This window comes from Carlito syrichta, unplaced genomic scaffold (genome assembly GCF_000164805.1).
Source record: "Carlito syrichta isolate Samal-C Ts95f unplaced genomic scaffold, Tarsius_syrichta-2.0.1 Scaffold313117, whole genome shotgun sequence".
NCBI lineage: Eukaryota > Metazoa > Chordata > Mammalia > Primates > Tarsiidae > Carlito > Carlito syrichta.
Genome location: NW_007257213.1, coordinates 145,865 through 158,412, shown reverse-complemented (window position 1 = coordinate 158,412; position 12,548 = coordinate 145,865). Strand labels below are relative to the sequence as shown.

General features: G+C 47.9%; 1 pseudogene; it reads left to right on the top strand.

Annotated features, from left to right (window-relative positions):
- Positions 1–11,197, top strand: part of LOC103272659 — a 21,791-nt pseudogene extending 10,594 nt beyond the window's left edge.
- The last annotated feature ends 1,351 nt before the right edge of the window (positions 11,198–12,548 follow it).

Genomic DNA, 12,548 nt, shown 5'->3' with positions numbered 1-12,548 from the left:
CTTTTTTTGTATTGCTCATATTCGGTTCATGCATAGCTCATTGTAAAATTTGTTTCCTCTCGTTTAGAAGTAGTCAGACTCCAAATGGTGATGAAGATGGAAACTTGTATGGAAGCTTCCTACTGCCACGGACCCTTAGATGACTCTCCAGAGGGTCCCTAGCAGCTGTTTTCATACAGTGCCCATGATCAACAGGACAAAGCCAGGCTGGTCATTGTCCCTACTCCCTAAAGACTGTTACAGTTGCTACTCCAGAGAGTGGAATGAGAGAGAAGAAAGCAAGACACTGGATAGACAGGCAGTTAGGGCAAGTCCCTGGTTAAAAAAAGTAAAAGACAAAGAACCTTCCCACAGTCCACAGACTGGAGTGAACACACCAGTTCCAGGCCTGTGAACTTTGCCTTTCTGGCCCTTCTCCCTGATTGTCTCTTCCCATGCCCCTCCCCATTGGTGCATTTACGGCCCCACTTCATGCTGCCTCTCTGATTTGTGCCATTGTCAATCAGTCAGTAAGGTTTGGGACTATATAAAGCCCTGCCTGCAGAGGCATTGTTACCAACGGTTTTTCGACCCCTCCCACTCCTTGGAGCTTTCCTATCCTCTCATAAATTCCTACTTACTTACTCCCTGGTGTCCGTGTCCCTCTGAAGACTGCCAGACTAGAAGAGCTTCTGACTAGGAGAGCTGCATATGCCAGATACTGGCTTGCCAGTTGATGAAGCTGACAGGCTGCTAGAGCTGACAGTTTTGACAAAACTGATGAAGCTAAAGGAGCTGAAAGAACCAGAGGAACTGATGAAACTGATGAAATTGCTGGGCCAGAGGAGCCGTAACACGACTCAAGGACTTGCTTGGTGGATCACCGAACAAGCAGAGCTGTGAATACTTCTTGGGGCTGGGTTCATTAACCCCCGATCTAAGAAAGCTGCAACAATCTTTGGTGGCTCCATGGCTATTGATATTTCCAAGTTCTTGGGCTCCACCACATTCCCCTACCTGGAAGCCATCATGTTCCGGTCATCACGTGAATTCTGAGTTCAGAGTTCAAGGATGTGCAGCTTTCCTTGGGGCCCAGCAGGCAACTTGTTAGACAAAAACAAACAAACAAAAAACTGCATCATTATGAAAAGCATCAGAAATTACAAATGTCTAAAAGGACTATTTTTCTTAATTTCTTTAAAATACACGTGACTTTTAATTTATTACCATTGTTATCATTATTTTAGAGACAGGGTCTTGCTTTGTCTTCCAGGCTAGAGTTCACTCATCAAATTATAGCTCATTGCAGCCTCAGCTTCCTGGACTCAAGCGATTCTCCTACCTCTGCCTCCCTAGTAGCTTGGACTACAAGTGTGTGCAACCATGCCTGGCAATTCTTTAAAGTCTTTTTGTAGAGATGGGTATCACTTTGTCACCCAGGCAGGTATTGAACCCTTGGGCCCAAACAATCCTCCAACCTCGGCTATTCAAAACTCTGGAATTACAAGTATGAGTCAATGCGCCCAGTTCACATTTTGGGGGGAGGGGTTTTGGGTTTTTTTTGAGTCAGGGTCTTACTCTTGTCCCCCAGGCTGGAGTGCAGTGACAGGCTCATGGCTCACCACAGTCTTACCCTCCTAGGTGCTCAAGCTATCCTTCTGCCTCAGTCTCCCAAGTAGCTAGGGCTCCAGGCTTGTGCCACAATGACTGATTAATGTTTAAAATTTTTTTGCAGCGATGAGGTCTCACTTTGTAGCTCAGGCTGGCCTTGAACTCCTGGGCTCAAGCAATCCTCCTGCCATGGCTTCCCAAAGTGCTGAGATTACAGGCATGAGCCACTGCACCTGGCTCACATGTGACTTTTAAAAGCAAAAAGTAAAATTCTGTCTTGTAGGGTTTATAATGGGTATACATATGACAACAATAACATAACGGCTGGAAGGGGTGGTACATGCATCTATGCAGCTGCAAGATGCCTACGTTTCACCTGAAGTGGCAAAATAGTGAACCCAAGCAAACTCAAAAGTGAAGGATGCCAGAGGGAAGCCCATGGGCTTCTAGAAGCCCAGAGAAGAAGCATCAGCACCACACTGAGGGTCCAGGCAGAGCATGGAGGAACTTACTGTGTGCTGAGTGAGGCATTAAGGACCAGCGTAGAGGGCCAGGTGCACAAGATGGCAGAGAGGTGGACACTTGCAGAGGAACAGAGAGGGAGTGTCTAGGGATGTGGGGAAGCCACGAGTGTCTCAGTGTTGTCACAGTGCAACGGTGTGACGGGGACTGGGGGAGGGGCGAACATGGAGAAGCCATGACTGGAAGCATGTGTCCCACTGCACTGTCATTTTCATGTGCCCCATCTCTACTCTGAACTTCAGACAGGACACGGTTCCATCTGACTTTTCTTTATATCCCTAGAATCTCGCAAGTACTAGACCCATAGAAGGAGAGGGACTGTCAATGAACGTTTGATGAATGAATTACTGAATGAATGAGGTGGGAGGCATCTGTTTCATTCATTTCTCCACCCCCATTCTGTGGTCTCCTGCCAGTTTTCCCTTCTGTTCATCCCTCCTTACACTCTTTTGGGGACAATACTTTCTCTTGATTATTTCTGTCATTTGCTAGACTTCAGCGTTGTGACCTCGGGGTCACACATGATATGGGAGAGAGGCAAGCCCCAGTTCAGCATCATTTAAATATTCATAAGAGCTGAGGCTCTGGAAGTTGAGACAAATGTGAAGAGAATTTGGAAAAGACTAGAGCAATTGACTTGTTGAATTTTATTTTATTTTATTTTTTGAGTCAGAGTCTCACTCTGTCACCCTGGTTGGAATAGAGTGGCATAATCACGGCAACTGCAGCCTTGACCTCCTGGGCTCACATAATACTTCTGCCTCAGCCTCCTGAGTAACTGAGACTAGAGGCGTGCACCACCAGGCCTGGGTCCCCCTTGATCTGATTCTCAAGCCTTGAGGCAGGAAGTGAATAGGAAGTGCAAGGGCTTTTAAGGCTCCATCACCCTGCTGTCACCTTACCAGTAACTAAATGTGCCACTCAGGCCTTCAGAGGTGCCCCAGCTAGGAGATCCTAGGAAAGGAGCGGGTCTGAGAGGCAGAAACTCCTGTTTCCCCACCACCCTCCATGGGGGATGCCTGTATTTTCAGGCCTATGCCCCTGGTGTGGCAGTTCCTTGTTTCCCCTGTCCCTTAACCTTGGATGATGACTCTAAGCCCCCTTTGGGCCAATCGGAATCTTTTCCCAGGAAAATCCTCAGAGGCAGGAGGCTGTGGCACTGAGGCCTGGGGAGAAGTTCACCTCCTCCTGCTGAGACTCCAAGACCTTCTGGTCCTCCTCAGCCCAAAGCCTGTGCACACTGCGTGCATTAAATTCTGCAAGCTTTCTCTCTGGATCATTCCAATAAATGCCTCTCTTCTTGAGATCGCTGGAGGATTTTTTAAAAAGTTTGTAAATTTGCTTTTGTGTTGTGTTTGGTTTTGTTTCTGTTTTGTTTACATCCATCGGATCTTAACGGATACAGAAATTGGGACCAAAGAGTTGGATGAGACCACAGACACTCTGGAGGATTCTGGGTAGCACCTGGTGTCAGATGGTATAAAGGGAATGAGGAACCTGAGGCAGGACCAGTTCCTCCAGACAAACATCTGGTTGTGACGTTTCTCCTGATGGCATGGAATGAACTCTGGTTATTGATGTTCTCAATTGACTCTCCAATAAAAATCAAACTCAGAGAGGGATTCTGTAGGTTTCTGATTAGCATGAGGAATGGAATCCCCACTGGAAGTTTTAAGTGCCAAGGAGGGTCCTGACTGGAAGAGCAGTGCTGTTAGTTCCTATTGTAACAAAATACCACAAATGCTGTGGCTTAAACCAACACAAAGTTATCCCTTGCAGTCTTGGAGGTCAGAATTCCTAAAATAAAGGTGGGGGCAGGGCTGTGTTCCTTCTGGGGGCTCTGGGAGAATCCATTCCATGGCGTTTTTCAACCTTTAGTATTTTTGGCTTACTCTGTCACCTAGGCGAGAGTTCAGTGGTACCATCACGAATCACCGCAGTCCCACCTCCTGGGATCAAGCAATCCTACTACCTCAGCCACCCAAGAAGCTGGGGTTACAAACATGTGACACAATGCCTGGCTAAGTTTTTGATACCTTTTTTCCCCTAGAGTTTAGAAGCCATGTGCATGCCTTGGCTCATGGCCCCTTCCTTCAGCTCCGAAGCATCCTCCAGTATCTCTCTCCCTCTCTCTCTCTCTCTCTCTCTGACTCTTCCTCTTACTTTTTCCCTTTCTTCCTCCCCAACCCTCCTTCTATCATTACATCTCCTTTTCTTCCCTCAGACTCTACTGCTGCCCCCTTACAGGGACCCTTGTAATTACATTGGGCCCACCCAAATCTAAATAAGCCCATATAATCTCACACCTCAGGATCCTTAACTGGATCAAGTCTGCAAAGCCCCAGGGATTGGGACATACCCATCTTTGGGGGACTGTCATTCAACCTACCTACTACAGGTTGCATCCAGAGAATTGCAATAGGGATACCTGGAGGGGTGTTGAAGACTCCCAGTTCCAAGCCATGCCTAAGGGCTGTGCCCAAGTGCAACCCCACTGGAGGATGCTGCCCCACTCTTGTTCCCGTCTGTCTGTGCCACACTCTGTTTGTGATGCAATCAACACTCAAAGACAATGTGGCCCCAGAGTGACATGCAGAATAGAAAGGGCTAGATTGAAGCAAGAACACAATTTCACTATCCACAGATCTGGAGACAGTCAGTGGGAGTGGAGTCCAAGGGTGAGCAACAAGGAGGAGGAACAGATTTGTGTTCATTGCCATGACTGTCCTCAGTGAACACAGTTTGCTCCAGCAGCAGGCTGTGATTCCAGCTGTGCCCAGGGCTGAGCATGCCACTCTTAACTAAGGGTTAACTACCTGTTTATGGCACAAAAAACCCCAGAAAAGACTTGCAATGAAGAATAAAAAGGACTCACGATGTGCAAGAAGCTGAAATGTTAGGGTTGATCTTTTGTGGGTTTCCTGGCCACACTGTTTCCTTCCAGGGCTCTGGAGTTTGAGCATTTGGGTTTTCTCTTGCCTGCTCCAGATTCAGGATCCAACGTGGAAGTAGCCGGCATGTCAGCCAGGTCCTGTATAGCCCTGGAACCAGGGTTGGGTTGGGGAGGAAGAACCTAGTCTCTTTGGCATCAAATAGGGGTTGGTAGGGCCAACCTCTCTCTATGACTGTACCTGTTGGGAAATTCCCCCAAACTAGGAAGAAAATCGATGCTGAACAGTTTTTTCCTGTGAAACAAGTTTGTTACATCCAGAAGCTCAAAATGTTGACATCTTTGATTGTAGAGGGCAGACAGCTTACTACAATTTGCAAAAAATGAATAGAGAGAAATGATTCACAGCACTGAAAAGACCATTAGAGCCAAATTTAGGTGCTTACACTGAGAATCCAGCACTCAGCTTCTCTCAAGTGTTGCCAGGCCTTCTCCCTGACACTGCTGCTTCTACCAAAACACCTCTTAAGGATGTCCCGAAGAGCAAGAGAGAATATTTCATCATATTCACTCTGCCTGGAAGGGGAGGTGTCTTCAGGCAAGGATCTGCAACAACTAAAGATTTGGCTGGAAGTTCAATATTTACAAAGGAACCAATCTGGAGACTTGGTGACAAGATATTGAGGGAAAAGGTATAGAGATGGAGCTCTCAGAACGAGGCCAAAGCTGGAAAACACTTGTGTTCTTGTGAATTCCCACCACTGTGAATGCTCCACTGTCAAAGAGACTCTTCATAACCAAGGGAGGAAGAAACCCTTGGAGGCTTCAAGTTGTCCCCTTTCCCCAGACGACCTAGTATTTCCAAACTGGCCTCCATAACCACATGCATGGTGTGGAACCGCCCCCATCAATGTTCAGTTGGTGCCCAGGGAGTCTCCACCCCAGAAGTGACACTCTTGGGCATCACTGAAATGGCCTGAAGGGCATTCAGCTCCATGTCAGCAGTGGAGTGCTACCTCACAGTTTGAATCATCCTCTGAATCCGTACCCAAGATTTAGTGCATTTTCTCTCAAAACCAACATTCCTGGATCTGGGCATTAAGAGGTTAATATGAGGGTGACACGTCTATGGTTATACCATGACCCCAGATCAGAGTGGGGCCTGCCCAGAAAGACACACTTGTTCCTGTCTGGCTGGTTCCTATCATGACATAGAATCAGATGGCATGTCCAAAGCTGAGTTAACATGCAGAGGAACAAGAACTGAGAGGGAGGTTGATGAAACCCTGATCCCAACCAAGACCAAGGGGAGTCCCCCAGCTCAGGGGTCTGTAGGGACCTCTCTGTCCTGCCCTTTCCCCAAGGTAACATGGCCCAGTTGCTCACTTCCTCCTATTCCTGCCACCTAGCAAATGACTCAGGTGGGACAGGTCAGCCAAGGGAAGTGGGGGATGGCAGCAGGGGAGGAGAGAAGCAGATGACAGCTGGAGAGGGTGGGGCGAGGAGGTAGACCAGAAGCCCTGACGTCTAATCTCCCTAGCAGAAGGTAAGCCCTCCAACCCTTGCCCTGAGACCTCTCAAATGCTCTGAGTGGCTCAGTGAGAAGAGTGACTCAGTCCCACTGAACTCCCCTGTCTGGCCCTTGCTATGTCCCATCTGAGCCCCTCACCTCACCTGTAACACGAGAATCTTATTTCCCCATGATGTTATAATGACCAAATACAACAGGTGTACATGTCCTGGCCAGTACCTGTCACACGGTAGGGACCACTCAGTGTCTTTCTCATCCCCTCTACCTGAGACCTGTCCATTCCAAGTGGAGACTCCTCAGCCCCAACCGTGTTAGGGTACCTGCCCTGAACTGCCCATCATAAGCACCATATATCCACATATAACCTATATATGTATACACACACACACACACTCTGTCTCTCTCTCTATATATATATGTATACACACACACACACACACACACACAGAGACACGCAGGGAATGCCACAAATATGTATACACATTTAAAATATGATGTTCACTCAAAAAATGGTGTTAATTATATGAATGCTAGTATCACTATGCTACAGGCAGGACAGCAAAGAAAGTGGCAGAAACAGTTGAGTGAACATCATACTACATATTATTACTGTAATTTAATTCACTTTTGAAAAGTAATGGATAGATAATGTCTCTTCAAATGTATATACATTTTTGACACCCCTGTATATATAAAATTCTTTAAAAAATAAAAAAAGTTTTTGTTTCTAACATAACCATTCACCAGAAATAACCCACGTTTGAATCACATGTAAGGTTAAGGCTATTCTTAAGGCCTGGTTGATTTTGTTTGCCCAGGAAATTCTCAGACCAGGTCTCCATTTTAATTTAGCTTTGACACTAAGTCACTTGCACTCCCTACCCCCCAACCATCAATACATACACACATTTAGAGCTATGGGTTCTCTCCATCCAAGCCTGGTTTCCTTTCTCCTTTTAATGCAGAAGGAAGCATTAAAAACAAAACAATTCTCCACCACCTAAATCGACATGCCAATCCTTTCCTGTCTTCCAGTTCTGTTTTCCCAGGACTACTTTCTTCCCCCTCACTGAATTGCCTTGGCAACCTAGTCACTTCTCAGGAGTCACACTGGAGAGCGAATTGTGCTGTGCTTGGTCACATTGAAGAGGGAGGGGAGGGAAGATGACAAGCTGGGGCTCCCCAGCAGGTCCTGGACTCCTTAGGGAGAGCTAAGGAGTTGGGGGGTAGGGAGTGCAAGTGACTTAGGGAGAGCTGGGCTGGTGGGTCTCTCAGGATAAGCTCTCCCTCGGAAGCAAGAGGATCTCCTGTTCCATAAAGGGACATTTTGAGTTCCGAAGGGACAGTGGGGAGCCGTGTCCCCCTGAGACCAGTCTGGAGGGGGAAGAGGCAACATGGGGGATAACAAGGATTAACACTGAGCGTCCAGCCCCCAACCCATTTGCAGCATCCCCCTGCACTGCCAGTCTGAGAAATTCTATGACTAACAGGAGAAATCTCTTTTTTTTTTGAGTTGGAGTCTCACTCTGTCGCCCAGACTGGAGTGCAGTGGCCGCTCCCGGCCACCGCAGCCTCGACCTGCTGGGCTCTGGCGATCCTTCCACCTCAGCCTTCCGAGTAGCTGGAATTACAGGCGCACGCTACCACGCCCGGCTGATTTTTTGATTTATTGTAGAGATGAGGTCTTGCTGCCCAGGCAGGTCTCGAACCCGCGGGCTCAGGCAATCCACTCACCTCAGCCTCCCAAAGGCGCGGGATTACAGGCTGAGTCACTGAGCCCGGCTGAGAAATCTCTTACAGTTTGAAACATCATTAGTAAATAACTTTTCACATACAGATGTACTCTAGAGAAAACGCAGAAATAACAGGACATTTTTTATTTTTTCAGAGACAGTGTCTCTGTTGCCCTCCCTGGAGCACAGTAATATGATCATGGCTCACCACAGCCTCAAACTGCTGGGCTTAAGTGATCCTCCTATCTCAGCCTCCCTAGTAGCTGGATGTACAGGAGTGAGCTATGACACTTAGCCCCTATTTAATATTTATCGCTACTGTACAGGCCCTATCACCAAATACAGTCAGTGGGGGTTAAGGCTTCAACATATACATCCGTCTATAGCTCCATCAAAAGCACCCACGTGGCAGCTGACTGGTGGATGAACACTCCACCCCCTGACATTCAAGGCCATTCATTCCCTAGCATACTTTCCTCCAAGCTTTTTCTTCTTCCTTTCCTACTAGAGAGTGAAAACTTTATTGAGGAGATCATTGAGTGTTTCTGGGAATAGTGAGCAGAGAGGAACTGCATCACCTGCTGACCGACAATGAAGCCTGGCAGGGATTCGTGGTTAAGGTTGATCTGTCCAGGTAACCTCTGTGGGGTGGCCTTTACAGGATAGCCAGCAATGCTGTCCAGATTTCCTGCTAAGCTACTTCTCTCCTGGTAGGCACACCTCCTCCAGGCAGCTTCCACGGCTGGATTGAGGAGATCCCTTCTCAATAGTACGTGAGGAATATTTCCTCCATGTCATTCACCAGCAGTGACAGCCTCTGGCTGGGGGAGTCGGAACACCCAGGGGCAGGGTCATGTCTGCAACTGTTGGCTCTCTGGTCTCTGCAAGTTCCATACCACCTTCTGCCTTTGCTGATTCACCCACTGGCTTTTATTTGGAGAAAAATAAAAGAATGCACGTAAAGTGCCTAGCATAACGACTGGTGTGTAGTAGGTGTTCATTGTAGTAGGTGTTAATGTTCAAAACAGCTAGTTGGAAGAGACTAGGGCTAAAGGACTCCTTCCTGGAGATGGAAGCCAAGCAGGACTTCCTTGGGACAAGCAGAAAATCCTGCACAGATCACCTGTGTTCGTGGGTCCTCTGCTGGCCCAGGAGGCAGAAAGGCAGGAGTGGAGTTGGACAGAGGTGGGTGGATCCTGACTCTGTCTCTGTGCAGCTTCATGGCTCTAGGCTTATGTCTTGGAAACTCAGATTTGTCATTGCCCAATGAAAATAACAGTTTAACTTATAGGGTTGTGGTGAAGACTTCAGTGTGAACTCCAGGCCAAAAATGGGGAACCAAGTGCCATGATCCCACTGAAAGGCCCAGAGTGACCTGGAGCAGAGCCAGAGCCAAGGGTCAGGATGGAGCAGGAGTGGGCCTCGGCTGGAGGAGCTTTAGGAAGGCTGGACAGCAGGCCCAAGGATAGGGTGGCCCCCAGGGCACGAAACCGAAGGAAGTCATGGGCTTGCAGAGGCCACATGAGTGGGAGAGGGACATTTCTTCCCTCTCTGGTTTGCTCGCAACTCTGATGGGTGTGGAGGGATGTTGGTGATTGATTTCACCTCACCCTGCCTAGAAGCTGGGGTGTTCTCAGCTGCCAATGGGGACCTCTTCTTTGGTGAACAGCCCCTCACCCACAGGAAGGCAGTGGGACTAGGTGATGATTTTCAATTTTGTGTAATTTGAGGGGTTCGGAGGAGACTCATACTTCCTCTACCATCTTGTCCGAAGTCTTTTCAGGCTTAGGTATTCATATAGCTAGTTCTTTTTTGAAACTTGTAATTCCTTAGTTATTTTAGAGATGGGCTTTCACTCTGTTACCGAGACTGGAGTGTAGTGGTGTAATTATGACTCACTGCAGTTTCCTATTCCGCAGCTTAATTGTTCTTCCTGCATGAGCCCCTCAAGTAGCTGGGACTACAGGTGTGCACCAGCACAAATGGCTACCTTTTTTTACTTTTTGCTGTGTTGCCTAGGTAGGTCTTGAACTGGCTTCAAGCAATCCTTATGCTTCAGTCTCCTAAAGTACTGGTATTATAGATGTGAACCACTGCACAGAGCCTAGACAATTCTTAAAATGGTGGTTCTTACAGTTAGGCTTTTCTGAACCTCTTTTCTCTTAATGCCTAGAAGCATTGACCTTGGCCTTCCATGACCTTCCTTCCTGTAATTGCTGGCCATTGCAGACAGGATTGACAAAGTCCACAGGTACTGCACCATCTCCAACATGGTGGCTGTCTCCACTGGTGCTGTCTCTGGCATCCTGACCATCTTCAACCTGGTTCTGGCTCCTTGACAGCAGGGACCAGTCTGGTGCTCTTGGCAAATGAGGTGGGGGTGGGAACTATGGTTGCCGTGACCAGGGTTTCCTCCAGCATTGTGGATCATTCAAATAGGTTGTCTGCAGAAGCCAACGCCAAAAGCCTGATGGCCACCAGCAATGACATAGCAAAGGTGGTTGAGGAGGCTGTGTGTCAGAATGCCTCCAAAGTGATTTCCTTAGCCACCAAATGTTCCCGAGGTCTGCAAGGCATTGAGAAGAACATCTGTGCCTTCACCCTAGCCAAAGCCAACCCCCGCTTAGCAGCCGATGCCCAGTGCCTCATGACAGCTGGTTGCATCTCAGCCCAAAGCAGTAGGCAGGTGCAGAGAGCTTTTGGGGGCACTGCTCTGGCCATGACCAAAGGAACCTGCATGGCGAGTGTGGCCCACACCCCCATCTCCCTTCTGATGGACGTGGTCAGCCTTGTGCAAGAGTCAATGTACTTGCATGAGGGGGCAAATCAAAGTTGGCAGAAGAGCTGAGGCAGCAGGCATGGGAGTTGGAGAGAAAGCTGGAGCAGCTCACCTAGATCTATGCCAGTCTCCAGCCAGGCCTGACCCAGTGAGTCCTGTATAGCACGGCCATTGGGGAATTGTGCTGGACCAAGACAAGAACACAACAGAGATATTCTATTATAGGAATGACAAGGGAGAGGAAAAGCTCTTGGAAATGGATGTTAAGAAATATGGTATTTGTGTCACTGAGCACAGCAAGGGAGGGTTTCATACATATGGCAAGTGGGTCCAGGAGATGGCAAACTCGAGAGTGTATGGGATGGGAAGACATAGTTTTTAATCTTGAATAGAGATGAGATCTCACTATGTTGCCCCGGTTGGTCTAGAACTCCTGGATTCAAGCAATCCTCACACCTCAGCCTCCCTGAGTACTGGGACTATAGGGATGAGCCATGTGCTTATCTGACAGTTTATTTTGGATTCAAGAATATGTTGGGGGACGAATAGAGAGCGAAGATGCAGGAACAAACAATGAGAAGGCCGGGAAAATGGAAGAGCTGAAAACACAAGACAGCCAGAGTCAAAACTGTAGCAGTACAGGTGAAGAAACTGCAGCTCTACTGCCTGCCTGCTCTTTGCCTTGAAGTCCTCCTCCAGAATGCAGTCTTTCCTGGGGGTGGTCTCCAGCCTTGTCTTGCCAGTGTCGATTCACCCTTGTCTTCCATTGGGTGTCTCAGTCAGGCAGTGGCTTCTTGGTGGCAGTGGTGGTGGTGATGGCAGCAGAGTGGGGGTAAGTGCTGGCAAGTGGCCAGCCCTGTTTGAGGCAGGGTATGAAAGACCAAGGCAGCTCCAATGAAACTCCAAGTGCTGTGTTGGAAAGTGGTTGAATATGGGGGCAGGAGTGGGCTGTGAAATCAGGCTGGGTGCAGTGGCTCACACTTGTAATTCCTGTACTTTGGGTAACTAAGGTGGAAATATCACCTGGTCCCAGGATTTCAAGACCAGTCTGGGTAACAAGAGACCTCATGTCTAGAAAAAATTTAAAAATTAGCTGGATTTGGTGGGGCACACCTCTAGTCCCAGCTACTCGAGGGCTGAGGCAGAGTATTACCTGAGTTCAGGAGGTCTAGAGTGCAGTAAACCATTATGGTACCAATGCACTCCAACCTGGGCAGTAGAGTGAGATCCCAACTCAACAAAAAGAATGATAGGGAGGGATTTTCTTTCTCTGGCTAGGTAGGTCAATGCCCCTTGTCAGCTTTGAAGAAGTTACAGAAGATGGACCTTTCTTCTTCTGTACCCCATATGCTTGTGGGATTGAAAATCTTTAAGGGAGTGTTGAGGCAGGGTATTTTAGTATAGGTTAGACATAGAAAGACAAATTTCTTGTAGACAATTTTTAGTTTAAAATAAGGAAGCATCCAGACATCTTTTCTGCAAGTCAGGCTACAATATTCACTG